We start from the raw sequence: 12659 nt of genomic DNA, 5'->3' as shown, positions 1-12659 counted from the left end.
GTGGCTCTGGTAGCTATATTTGCATTTGTTAAGAGCTTATCCACACTTGTCCCTGTGCCTAGAAAACATGAGTCCAAGCAGTTTTCCAATTCTCCCTTGCTTTATAGGCAGTTTGAATGGCTTTGCATTTGCCCTGCTGTTTCCCCTCAGAAAACCTGCTCTTTAGTGCTAAATTGGAGCAAAAATCAATCTGGAAAATACCTGATTGACATTTGCTCCAATTCAGTGATAAACACCAGGTTTCCCTGGAGAAGTGGCTGAGTCAGAGAGAGATCAACAGAATTGGAGGAGGAAAAGTAATTCTGTCAGCATAGATTTGATTTGATTTTTTTATATATCTATTCTGGGGAAGTGGAAGTGTGGCTGAGTCTGAGAGAGATCAACAGAATTGGAGGAGGAAAATTAATTATGTCAGCATAGATTTGATTTGATTTTTTTATATATCTATTCTGGGGAAGTGGAAGTGTGGCTGAGTCTGAGAGAGATCAACAGAATTGGAGGAGGAAAATTAGTTATGTCAACATAGATTTGATTTGATTTTTTTTAATATTCTGTTGGGAGCTGCCCAGAGTGTCTGGGGCAACCCAGTCAGATGGGCGGCAAACAAATAAAATTGTTGTTGTTATTATTTTAGTTTTACAAGTTCTGAAATATTTTTATATTCCATTGCATTTTATTCTTTTAAAAAGTGCATGACTGTTCAAGGAAGCTTCTTATATTCCTAAGCATGTGCATCTAGCATCTCAATATGCACCTTAGCATCACACACATGAGCCATCAGACAGGTAGCTGGTGTATATAGTAGCATGTTTGCCACCACTGCTGTGCATGATGATCTCTGGATCAAGGCATAGCTGCCAAGTTATCCCTTTTTTTAAGGGATTTCCCCTTATGCTGAATAGGCTTCCTCGCGAGAAAAGGGAAAACTTGGCAGCTATGGATCAAGGCCAGAATGTGTGGCAGATGTCTATACTAGGCATTTAACTGCCGGCTTAGCAAATGTGGAGCCATAACAATGCTCCTACTCTTCCCACTATATAATCTACTTCAAATATTTGATCCTTTCTTTCACACAGTAAATGTCTGTGGTTAATATTAGAGGAGATCAATTTTCCTTTTGACTTCCAATATTCTTTTCAAAATGCAAACAGCCAATTTGTGTCATGGTGTCACCTTCTCCAAACAGAGGTTTTGCCTGTGATTGGGACAATAATTTGGGCCGTGCTTGGGAAATATTTGGGGAAAGAATGGCTCATTTTTTCCAAAAGAAACTTCCAGTGATTGCAATTTCATTCCCACAAGTATTTTTCTCCATGAACTGCTTCCAAGAATGACAGTCCCTGGATGATACCTCCTTCAAAGGTGGAGAATACTAGCACAGCCTTAAAAACAAACACAGCATCTTCTAATAGCCTAACATTTTGGGAGGTACCCAAAGCTTGTCGGGAACAGCTTAGCTCATCCTTAATGTGTTTGCAGTGCAAATTTTTAAAAATTAGCTTTGCTAGTTTTTAAGGGTGAATTGCTCTACATAAACTCAAAGTCCATTCACACCAGGCTTTACACTCCTAAAAGCATGTTTATGAAGCAACGTGCTAAGCGACCTGGAAAAGTACACAATAAACAAGAATCTTGTCTATACAGGAGCTTTGCATTGTATCATCAGCCTGAGCTGTATATAGATCACAATGAATGGAGAACTATTGACTTATTTCTGTACATAATTCCACCTAAGATGAGTCAACACTCAGTGCAAACAAGAGCTTTATAGTCGCTTGTCACCAAAAAGGAACAGCTTCAAAAGCTGACAGTTGAAGCTGGAAGGCAAACTATGCCATGCACCATACTCATTGAAAGAGCCAGGGCACTTGAGAAATTGTTATCATTGCTATACAGCAAAGCAGGGCTTATCAACCCTGTGGGCACATTTTGATTGGTGAGTGAGTACTGAGGGCACCACCTCTTCTGGTCACATCTCCCCCCCCCCCCGGCAGCTGCCCTGCTCCAGATGAACCTCCCAATGCCACTGAATGACAGAAGGATCGAGAGCACGCACTTGCTTTGCTTTCCCAGGAGATCTGGGTAAAAGTCTGATGCAATAGAATTAATGCTCCTCACATTGTTTTTGCTTGAACTTCATTTTCGCATAGTGCATTACAGCTCCAGTTAGCTTGTAAATGGTTGTCCTTCATCAGAAGGTGTGACCCAATATGTCAACGGCACTCTGACAATTGAATCAAAATGTGTTTGGTCAGATCTGATTTGTCAGAGGAAACTGATAAATGCCACTCCACCAAGACCACCTCTGCCTTTGGTGGCAACGCCGGATCAACGAGTGCCGTCAAACTGCATATCTTTAGGGGAAGTGCCTCCAGAACTTCAAGGAATATTTGCATTGTTTAGATATTGCTCAGTGTCCTTTCGTTCTCCTGGCTGATGAGACTTCATCTTAGAACCACGCTTTTTCTATGTTACTGTCCATATCCTTGATCTCATTTCTCCACACTGCTGTTTAATCTGATTCAGTCTGTGGATGCATGTGGTTTTGTTTATGAGCATCCAAATTATCATAATAGCAAGTTATCATCATGATATGATCAGTAAAATCATGTGCATCACTAGTTGTTTGCACCTGTCTGTCTCGGGAAACAATACAAAAGTGTGCCTTTGGCTATAGAAACTGACACGAAAGAGAAATATATGGTTGCAGGTAGGGCAGATGGAGGCATCCGGTTTTGCTGCTACAGGTGCACCATGGCATTTCTTCTCTCTGCACTCCTCCTAGTGGTCATTCCACCTCTGGTCACTGCTGTGAATGACCTGACTGTCTCAAGGCAATGCAATTGTCTGCAAAGGATTCCCATATGTTGCCAGCTTTCTGTCATGTTTGCGGTCAACTTTGTAACACAGAGTTGGTCTGCCAAAAGTCCTAGTGCCTGAACCCAGCTCTGGGTAGAGCACATCTTTGGGGATCTTGCCATCTTCCATGCTGTGGGCATGACCAAGCCAATGTATACATCACTGAGACAAAAGTGCAAACAAGCTGGGACTGTGGGCTTGGAAGAAGACATCTTTGCTTGAGACACTGCCCTGCCATAGGATGCCCAAGATCTTCCCGATGAAGCACTTATGGAAGGTATTGCAGCATCACTCCTTTTGGGGGGCTAAGTTGCCCACGACTCACTTCCATAAAGTGCTCAACACACAAGCTTGGTAGACCTTCATCTTGGTATTGGATGTTAGCATCATATTCTCCCATTTCTTTTTGCAGAGGCGAGCCATTGCAGTAGCTGCCTTGTCAGTAAGCTTGCCCAGCTCAGTGTCAATGGAAAGGTTGCTGGATTTGGTGAACAGGTAGACAAAAGTAGTCACCAGTGCTGAGGTGTGGAGTGGATTATAAAGCTTTTTTTAAAAAGAGTAAAAGGACTGTGAAGGCAAAGTAAAAGGAATATTGATGCCAAGAAAAAGAATTAAAATACCACAAAGTGGGTTCTCAAAAGTGCCCAAATTTAGTAGAAAATGTGATCCACTTTCCCATATTCACAAAAAGTTTTTTCTCAGTTCTGTTCATTACCGGTAGCAACCTGCAAAAAGCTGCAGGACAGTGAGGAAGTTGTCATCTTTTTTTCAGACCTATTTATTACATGTGCCTTCTGTCCACATTTCCATTGGTAAAAGAGAACAGTGGATTTGTTTATGGGCCCTAATCACTATAAAGGAACTGTATTTGTTCATGATGTTATTGTGAGTCATACTTTGTGGCTTGACTAATGCTCAAGAATGACATGGACGATCCAGGTCAGAACTATTTGCCAATCTGCAATCAGTGAATGGGAATCGGAAAAAAGTAAATGCTAATTTATAAATGTTAAGATATACATAGAGCAAATAAAATATGTGTGTTAAAAATATAATCAATAGCTTTCAAACCACTGACAAAATTAGGGTTGCCAGACGCCATAGAGGACAGGACTTCTGTGCCTTTAATTGCCCTTTTCTCTTTTGAGTCTGGAAACCTTAAAGAGAAACCAGCAGACCCTTTGCTTGGAAATTAAACAAAGGGTCTGCTGGTTTCTCTTTAAGGTTTCCAGACTCAAAGGACAGCAGGGCAATTAAAGGCACAGAAGTCCTGTCCTCTATTGAATCTGGCAACCCTAGACAAAATCCACTGTACATTCTCTAATTTGAATCTATGTATCTTAGTAAGCCACTCCGAATGGGTAGAGCATGATGATTACTGAGTCAAAGCAATCACTGCATCTCTAAAATTATATTTCTTGACCAAAGGCAGAATCCAATGTTGTACTGCACACCACAAGACTTCACTGTCTTCTTTTCCCCCAGCACTTCTCCAAAATCCATGCCAAAGGGTCTTGCAAAGCTCCAGAGGAAATTTTGAGGGCATGAACCCACAAGAGGGCAAAGACAATGGTAGCATCTAGTTGCAAGAATAGAAGCCCATTCCATTCATGCATGGCATGGACAGCCTTGGATAGCCCCTTAAATTTTTGGATTAGTATAATGATGAAATGTTTATATTAGATTTGGAAAGGTTTAATATAGATAGATAGATAAAGTCCCATTGATTTCAACTAGGGAATATGCCCCATCAAAGAGAGTGGGACTTACCTCTGAGTAAGAATGCATTTGATTGCACTGTAAGTCATGTTTGAAGTAGCTTCTAGAGTAAAGACTATCTGTAATTCATTGGGTAGTTCTTAAAACGGGAACTTGGGTAAATAACTAATATGTAACAATTTATATTGCAGTAGCACCTACTTAAAAACCACAGGACGTTTCTCCAGCACTTTAGCTTTCAGCTCCAAACTCTATCAAACTCTGAGTTTATTTCCAGTGAAGCTTATATTCTGTGTTCTTTTAATGTCCTGCTGACTTTAAATATATATTTATGGAGATGTAATGACTCCATGGAACAATTTACATGATTTTAAATTTATGAGGTGGGGTTATACCATCACTAGATGTATTTTGCAGAGACATAGAGTGGGTTAAAAATGAGAGAGGAATGCAAGAATCTTTCGATTTGGGGCTGTTGCTCCTTGTTGCTATTAAGACTTGCCAATTTCCTATCCATATGAAGTTGCTCTTTAAAGTCTTACGCTCCTCTTCCAAGAGTAGCTCTTTACAAACTCCACCATGGATCTATTGCATAATTTAGAATGATGGCCATCAGTTCTGAGGTTCTCAACTAATCCACCTCTTTCCTTCTTCTACTGGCAGAATCATTCCAATCCTTATTTTATTTCATTTTATTTTATTTTAGTATAGCCCATCTTTTCCCCAAACAGATCAAAGTGGTGTACACACACACACCCCTCCATTTTATCCTCACATCCCCCCCACCCTGTGAGGTGGGTTAGGGTGAGTTATCAAGTGGGCTTCACGGCAATTTGAACCCTGATCTCTCAGGGCCTAGTCTGACACTCTAGCCACTATTCCATACTGGCTCTCGATGTAATAATACCATGCACCCGGGAAACCAGCCCAATAGGTATTTGGACAGAAGTTTTGCTGGGAGTTTTTGCTGCTGTTATTGATATTAATTTTTTGTATATTTTTATGTAGAAATTGTTCTGTTTGTTTATGTAGTTTTTGATGTGTTTTATTTATTTTTATGACTACTTTGCTATGTTTTTAATTATGTAAATATTTTCCTATTGTAAACTGCTTTGAGCATTGTTTTAACTGTGGAAAGGCAGAATACAAATAAAATGATGGTGATGATGAGCATACTCATCATTTTCTGAATTCACCTAGGACTCCCACCTGATTGAAAAGGAAATTAAACAATATGAACACTTCAGGATATTGAGAAGTCAAGTTTATATTGCTCCGCTTCAGCTGCTGTGGTACAAGCTTGATTGTGCCATGTCAGCTAAAACAATGTAGCATGAATTAATTTGATGCAATATTAATCATTTGTTACATATTTTATGATTTGATTTTATATCTTTATGATGCTTTAATGATGCTATTGTACACCGCCATGATTTTAATTTTTTTAATGAGCTGGCTGTTTACAAATACTCTCATAGATAAATAGAAGAAATAGAAATAAATCTAGTGTTATATAATATTTATCAACCCCTTTGAAGATGCATCGCTTGTGACAGCTCCTGCTTTTAAAATCTGTGGGACTCTAATAACCTTCTTAAGTACATCTAAATTGAACACATATTAGTCTGTGTTGATTAAAAGCATTAACCGGTTATTGTAACCTGAAATATTTTGCTCTCATTTAAGGTTGCAAAGGTTCGAAAGCGGAAAAGATTCTTAAGATGAAAGGTTTTAAAGCAAAACCATATAGTCCAAAGGTGAAAAGGCAAAATAGGGTAACCTTGAAGATTAGGGGAGTATTTTGAAATCAGAAAGTTTCCTGAGAATGAGCCAGATGTTTTATTAGCTCTGCCCTACAATAACATACCAGCCCATGGTTGCATGCCATTTATCTACACAGAGAATAATAGCAATGGAATGTATGGTGAAAGCTGTTGAAAAGCATTGCCTTTAAATGAAGGGACTTGGAGGAAACATACATACCAGTTAAAGATGGAAGGACTGGTTTAACATGGGTCTCAACTGGACCTGAACCCACAAGGTTTTCAATCGCTACAGAAATAATCATATCCTTTGTAGTTGATCTAGTTTAACAGTCTTTTCATGTTTGACTATTTATTGTTACTAACAGAGAAAAGGGGCTTGGATGGGAAGCCATGACCAGCTAAATTGCCATATTTCTACATGCAGAATTCACAGAAAATCCTTGTTCAGATGAAATGTCTTCCCTCTGCTGAATTGAAAGTGCCCCAGCCAAAATGCTTTTCTTAAGCAGTACTGAAGAATTTTTGAAGCACGAACAGAACTAAGCATGTTTCCCATAGTGTAGTGGGGGAGACATGCAATGGATTTATATATAAAAAAATGGCACTTTCATAATAACCAGAGTCTTAGCTCTTGGGATGTAGACTTTACTATCATAACCTCTGTTGAGTGTGTGTTTTTGTAGTTAGTTGTTTACAGAAAACGCTGTAACAATCCATGCTGGAACAACTAATATTCTGAAGATACAGATCAATAATCATTTTGAAAGTGGTCCTTTGGATATGTTTAGGAATACAGGGCCATTTCCTCAATAACAGCTGTGCACATACTTCCTTGCATTTCTGGCTGCTTGGTTGGGTGGGAACTTCCATTGTGATTCAGTAATTAGCACTCATTGTAGACTTTGCATGTTCAGAAACCCTTTGAATGCATAGTGAAAAGAGTTTCTGTTGGTGCAACTGCCTTGCATCTCATCAGAGACTCTATACAGGGAAGGAGCCATTTAAATATTTGGAATGTGAAAAGAGTTTCAGTCTGAGCACAAACCTTACATGCCACCAGAGATTCCACAGAGGAGAGAAATCATATAAATGCTTGGGTCATTTCCTTTTTTTAAAGAAGATATCTGAGACTTTGGGGGTTATGCCTCCCCCCACCCACATACAAGACTCTGGGTCTATTCATCCTATACTGTATCATGCTGCTGTGTGTAGTAGAATGTGGAATCAAGTAATAAAAACAAGAAAATAAAAGGGTCAGGCAAATCAGGGTTTTACACCAACTCCCCTCCCTCACATGTACACCAGGGTATAAATGATATAAATAAAAGTACATAAAATAATATCAGTGCCTGGCCAACTATAGTGACATCTTTCTTTCTTTCTTTCTTTCTTTCTTTCTTTCTTTCTTTCTTTCTTTCTTTCTGTGGCATATCTGCTCAATAGTGACCACAGCAAACCTCTTTCTGACATACGTTTTGAAAACCTAAGTCAAGAAAATGTGGAAGGCTCCTGCATACTGAGAAAACTGCCACCATCAACCTGGAGAAATGAACAAAGGAACAGTCAAAAGTGAGAGTAGACAATTCTCTTGTTTGAAATGATGGAGTGAGTGTTGATGTGCAGGAGCTGGTCTCTCAGCATCATGAAGGACTTGAAAACCGAGAGTTGCGGTCACTCTGGCTGTCAAATAAGGTATTTCCATGTCTATTTGGGTTCTTTCCACTACCACCAAGAAAAAGCCCCCAAGTGGCCATGGAAGTTATCTCATTTCCTCTTTGCTGAAGCATTACAAGAGTTTCTACATTCAGTATATTCATGGGCAAATCATTAGGTGTGCAAGAGACAAGCTGCCTGAGAAGCACATTTGTTCTAATAAGACATGTCTGTCAACAGCAGTTACCTTAGGGAGAAGTTGCTATGGAAATTTGCAGGAGAGAGAGCAAAAGATGGGAGAACATGACTTTTGGGCGAGGCTCCATGCCTGCCTTTGAAGTAAAAGAAGCTATGCCGCAAACCACCAAGGAAATGGATTCAGAAAAATGTAAAAGCCGCATTTTCATCGGGTTTTGCATATCACGTTACAGTTCTGCATAGTACTTTTAAAAATAGTACTTTATTTCATAGTATACTTTATTTCAGTATTGAGCCTAAAAATGGACCTCTTATTGAGTCAAAGATCAAAAAAAGTGATTCCACTTTTGAATTAGGAGCACATGGGACCCAGGACACAATGGGACAGCTCAAAAGCAGTGGCAGGAAAGCACAATTTGGATGGAGGAAGCAGTGGGCAAGGTGAGGGCGCTTAACCCTTGTGAATTTCATGTCTTTCTCCCCTGTAGCCGTCTCCAGCAGGGACAGATTCAGGTCCGTGCAAGTGGTTCACATGCACTGGGCATTGAGCCAAGGAAGCAGCTTCTCAAAGCCCAGTAAGCAAGATGCTGGGTTTTGGGGAGGAGGCATCAGGGCTCTGACGGGGTCCTAGAGTCCTCCCTCTCCTTCACAAAACATAATTAGTGCCTCTCCAGCTTTGGAAAGGAGGTTGAAGGCTCTAGGACCCTGCCAGGGACCCCATGCCTCCTTACCCACCTTTAGGAAGGCAGGGCAAGGACTGGGGGCGGCTCCAAATTTTGGCCTCACACAGGGTGCCATAGTACCTAAGTCCGCCACGGCCTCCAGCAACAGCTTTTCCCTGCATTGTAGTTCCCAGACACATGTGCTCCACAGGTAAGGAGAAAGGGTAAAACACTGGAGAGACGTTGTTAGCAAAGTAAGGATAAAGCACCTTCTCCCTGTTGTTGACTTCCTCCATATAAAGCCCTTATCGGCAATCACCTAGGTTTCCCACTGAATATCCAATTTTGCTGTACACTGAGAAACTAAAAACACAAACCAGTTCCCAGTTATGATTACATACAATTCCTGCTCACACTTTGCAGCAGTAGGAGATGGTGTGCTAGGACCTCACTGGTGCTTGCCAGAGGGCAGAGGCAGTGGCGAGGCTGGTGTGGTGCAGGCACAGCAGCAGAGCCAATCAGGTGCTCCCACAGGTATGTTTGCTTTACACTGAATCAGATCATTGGTCCATCCAGCTCGGCAATGTGTACACTGATTGGTAGCAGCCCTTCAGGATTTGAGGTAGGGGATATCCCAATCCTATCTGGAGATATGGGGGGTTGAACTGGCAACCTTTTGCATGCAGTGCAGATGCTTTGCCACGGAGCCACGGCCCTCCAGCAATGGCTGGAGAAATGTGTCTCCTACCGTTCTCCCTCTCCTTGGTTGCCCATTGAAAGCCACATGTTCCCCTGGTTCAGCCCCAAAAACAACACCCGTTTGCCACACAGGCAGCATGCTTGGCAGCTGGCTCTTTTCTAAATCCCACTCTCTGGCATGGATTTTCAAGCGGCAGCTATTTAGTTTCCTGACTTTCTTCTTGAAAGGCTTCTTCTTTGGCCTTTCTATAAGCGTGACTGGGACATATGGAAATACCATGGGATCCTGTGAAGCCTCGTGGATGGTGATTGATTGATTTGATCTAATGTTGAAAGACTACTTTGCTGAGAGTTAGCAAGAGGGGGGGTGGTCCTGGTCTTGCCTCTTTAACTTTCCCCACTTAATACATCGAATTGCCTTGCCTCCCCCAATTTATGCATTTAATTGGAAAATTTACCCCCTTTCAGAGTCACTCAAATTTGAGTCTGCATTAGCACCCTTTGAGATTAAGTGATTTAATCTGATACTTTCTGCTAAATTTAATTTGCTTTGGTAGCTTCGGCTTCAATTCTTTGGTTTTGACAGCTGGAGATACAACCCACCGAGAACTACTGCTGTACAGTTTCCATTCATGGTGATGGGGCCATTTGGACTGTACCTTTTGAACACAATCAAATGCATTATTCTGATGCTGTGTGAAGAGTGTGGCATGGAGCCAGTTACATGCGCCTCCCCTCCCCTCTCATAGCACACACACACACACACACACACACACACACACACACACACTTAAAGTTGGCTTTCAGCCCTGGCAGCCTGGCAGCTACTTAGTTTTCAATGGAACTAAACCAGATTAAATCCAAATGTGGCTTAGTTTGTTTGTGTGCTGGAGCCTGGGAGTTCTGCATCCAGAGAGCCACAACTTCACTGCGCCTTCTGGTCTCATGTTCAAGAAAATGGCTGCACTGCTTAGGAAGCTGAGTTTCCAGAAGAAAATGTGCAGGTCTGTGAAGCTGCAGATTAATTCAGAGGAATGACTATCTGAGTGGAACCGGAGGAGGGATAAAAAAGAGGTAATAGGGCAAGATCCCCATTACTCCATTCCTTGACATGGCAAGGCACCGACACAAGTCTTTCTAGATCTCTGTTTTTAGAGGCAGGCACCTGTACACTTTTCCTGTACAGTGATGATATCATGTGATAAAAACTGAGCATCATGTTCAGTGTTGTTGCTTTGTAACCCAGCCCTTCATTGGTTGAGAAGAATATACCTGGGGGCTCTTTGAAAAGTGCAGTAAATAATACAAATAGTTTTGCATCCCATGCAGACTCGTTAATGAGCTTAACTTTCCTTGAATTCAATAAATTAGTAAGTGTCAAGGTGTAAATCGTATTAGCTAACTGAAATTGTGACAAAGGAGCTAACGCTAAACATTTTGCAAATTTTACGTTTAACCTTATCAGGTTGATTGTGAAGTTACATGTATGCGCTAGAGGTGTGCATCGACTTTGTGGAAGGACTGATTCATAACTGCCAAGTTATCCCTTTTTTACAGGGATTTTCCCTTATGCTGAATAGGCTTCCTCGCGAGAAAAGGGAAAACTTGGCAGCTATGCTGATTTGAGTCAAATTTGAGTGATTTGGGAATCTCCCCCATGCATGTTGAAGTGAAGTGCCAATAACACCCTGTCTCAATTGGATAAGGATTCCCACAAAGACTTGCATCACTCTGTCTCTCTTTTGCTTATGCTTTTCCACACCTTATAGTTACTGTATATGTATCTCTGATTCTCTAGGTCTATAGGCTATATACAAATAGAGACTGTTCAAAATGTTGCCGACAGAGCACTGAAGAGCACCAGATTTTTTAAAAATTCAAGCACAGAAGTGGGTGGTTTCTAAAACATTTGCTGAACAGTGTCAACAAGATCCTCTGATAATTAATTCATATGTATCAAAATTTATTAAATCAATGCATTTATTGGTTTATTTTTGTTATTTCATCTGTTTTGTTGCTGGATTCAACCACATGTGATATTTAAAGATTGCATTTGTTTTGAACAGTTTATGATGTCAGTCCCTCATTATATATATATATATATATATATATATATATATATATATATATATTAAATGAAATACTTAAAGTGTGGAATACTGCTATGAGGAATTCCATATGCCCACATACCTAGCCTGGGATAATGGAGCCTCAATTCCTTGAATGACAAATTTAATAAAATCACACCACATCAAATAAAACATATATTTCTTTCTTTTTTGTTATACCATTATATAAATGTGCCTTTGGGGTTAACGTTTCAAACAGAGCCAAAAACCACACCCAATTGTTTATAATAGTATTATATAGTTTAATAGTATATATAGAATAATAGTATATAATAGAGGTATTTTCCAAATATTTCCAGATTCTTGTACTGGTTAATCTTGCTGCTAATAAAAGGTAGATAATTTGCTCTTTATTCTCTCAGTCCATATTTTGCTGGTCTGCAGCCCATATTTGCAGTGCCCCAGGGTGAGTGTTGCTGCAGTTTACAAGGAGGGAAGTGGGAAGGAGGAAAGTGGGAGTGAGGTCAGCTGCTGCCTCTTGTGGATAGTCCAATACAACAAAAACAGAGATAATGGGCTAATGCTGCCAATTTCTTCAAAAGTCCAATACAAAACAAGCAGCACGCAAGGGCACAAGATTCAATCAAGTTTCAATCAAGTATTATTAATCCAAAAAGAAAACAATAAGAGAACCATATACAAGTGCTGACACAGAAGCCAAAATCAAACGTTAATAGCCAGACTGTGGATAGCCAGACTGGGTTGTTCTATAGGAGAAGAATATTAACAATGAGTTTATTAATATAAATACTGCACATGACAACAACGAAAAGAAGACTCGTGGCCGCAAATGATCATTTTCTAAGATGATAATACAAAGGAAAGGCATTTAACAGAAAGCAGACCTTCCAGTAGGTCCACTTCATGCCCCACATCATTGAGCAATCTTGCATTGCTTTAAACGATTCTTTGGATTTTCATCTGAGAACCATCAAAATCGAAGCCTCCTATAATCTGTGACCTTTATATTTAAG

This window comes from Zootoca vivipara, chromosome 2, assembly GCF_965207765.1.
Source record: "Zootoca vivipara chromosome 2, rZooViv2.hap1.1, whole genome shotgun sequence".
In the NCBI taxonomy this organism is placed as follows: Eukaryota; Metazoa; Chordata; class Lepidosauria; order Squamata; family Lacertidae; genus Zootoca; species Zootoca vivipara.
This window is presented reverse-complemented; position numbering follows the sequence as displayed.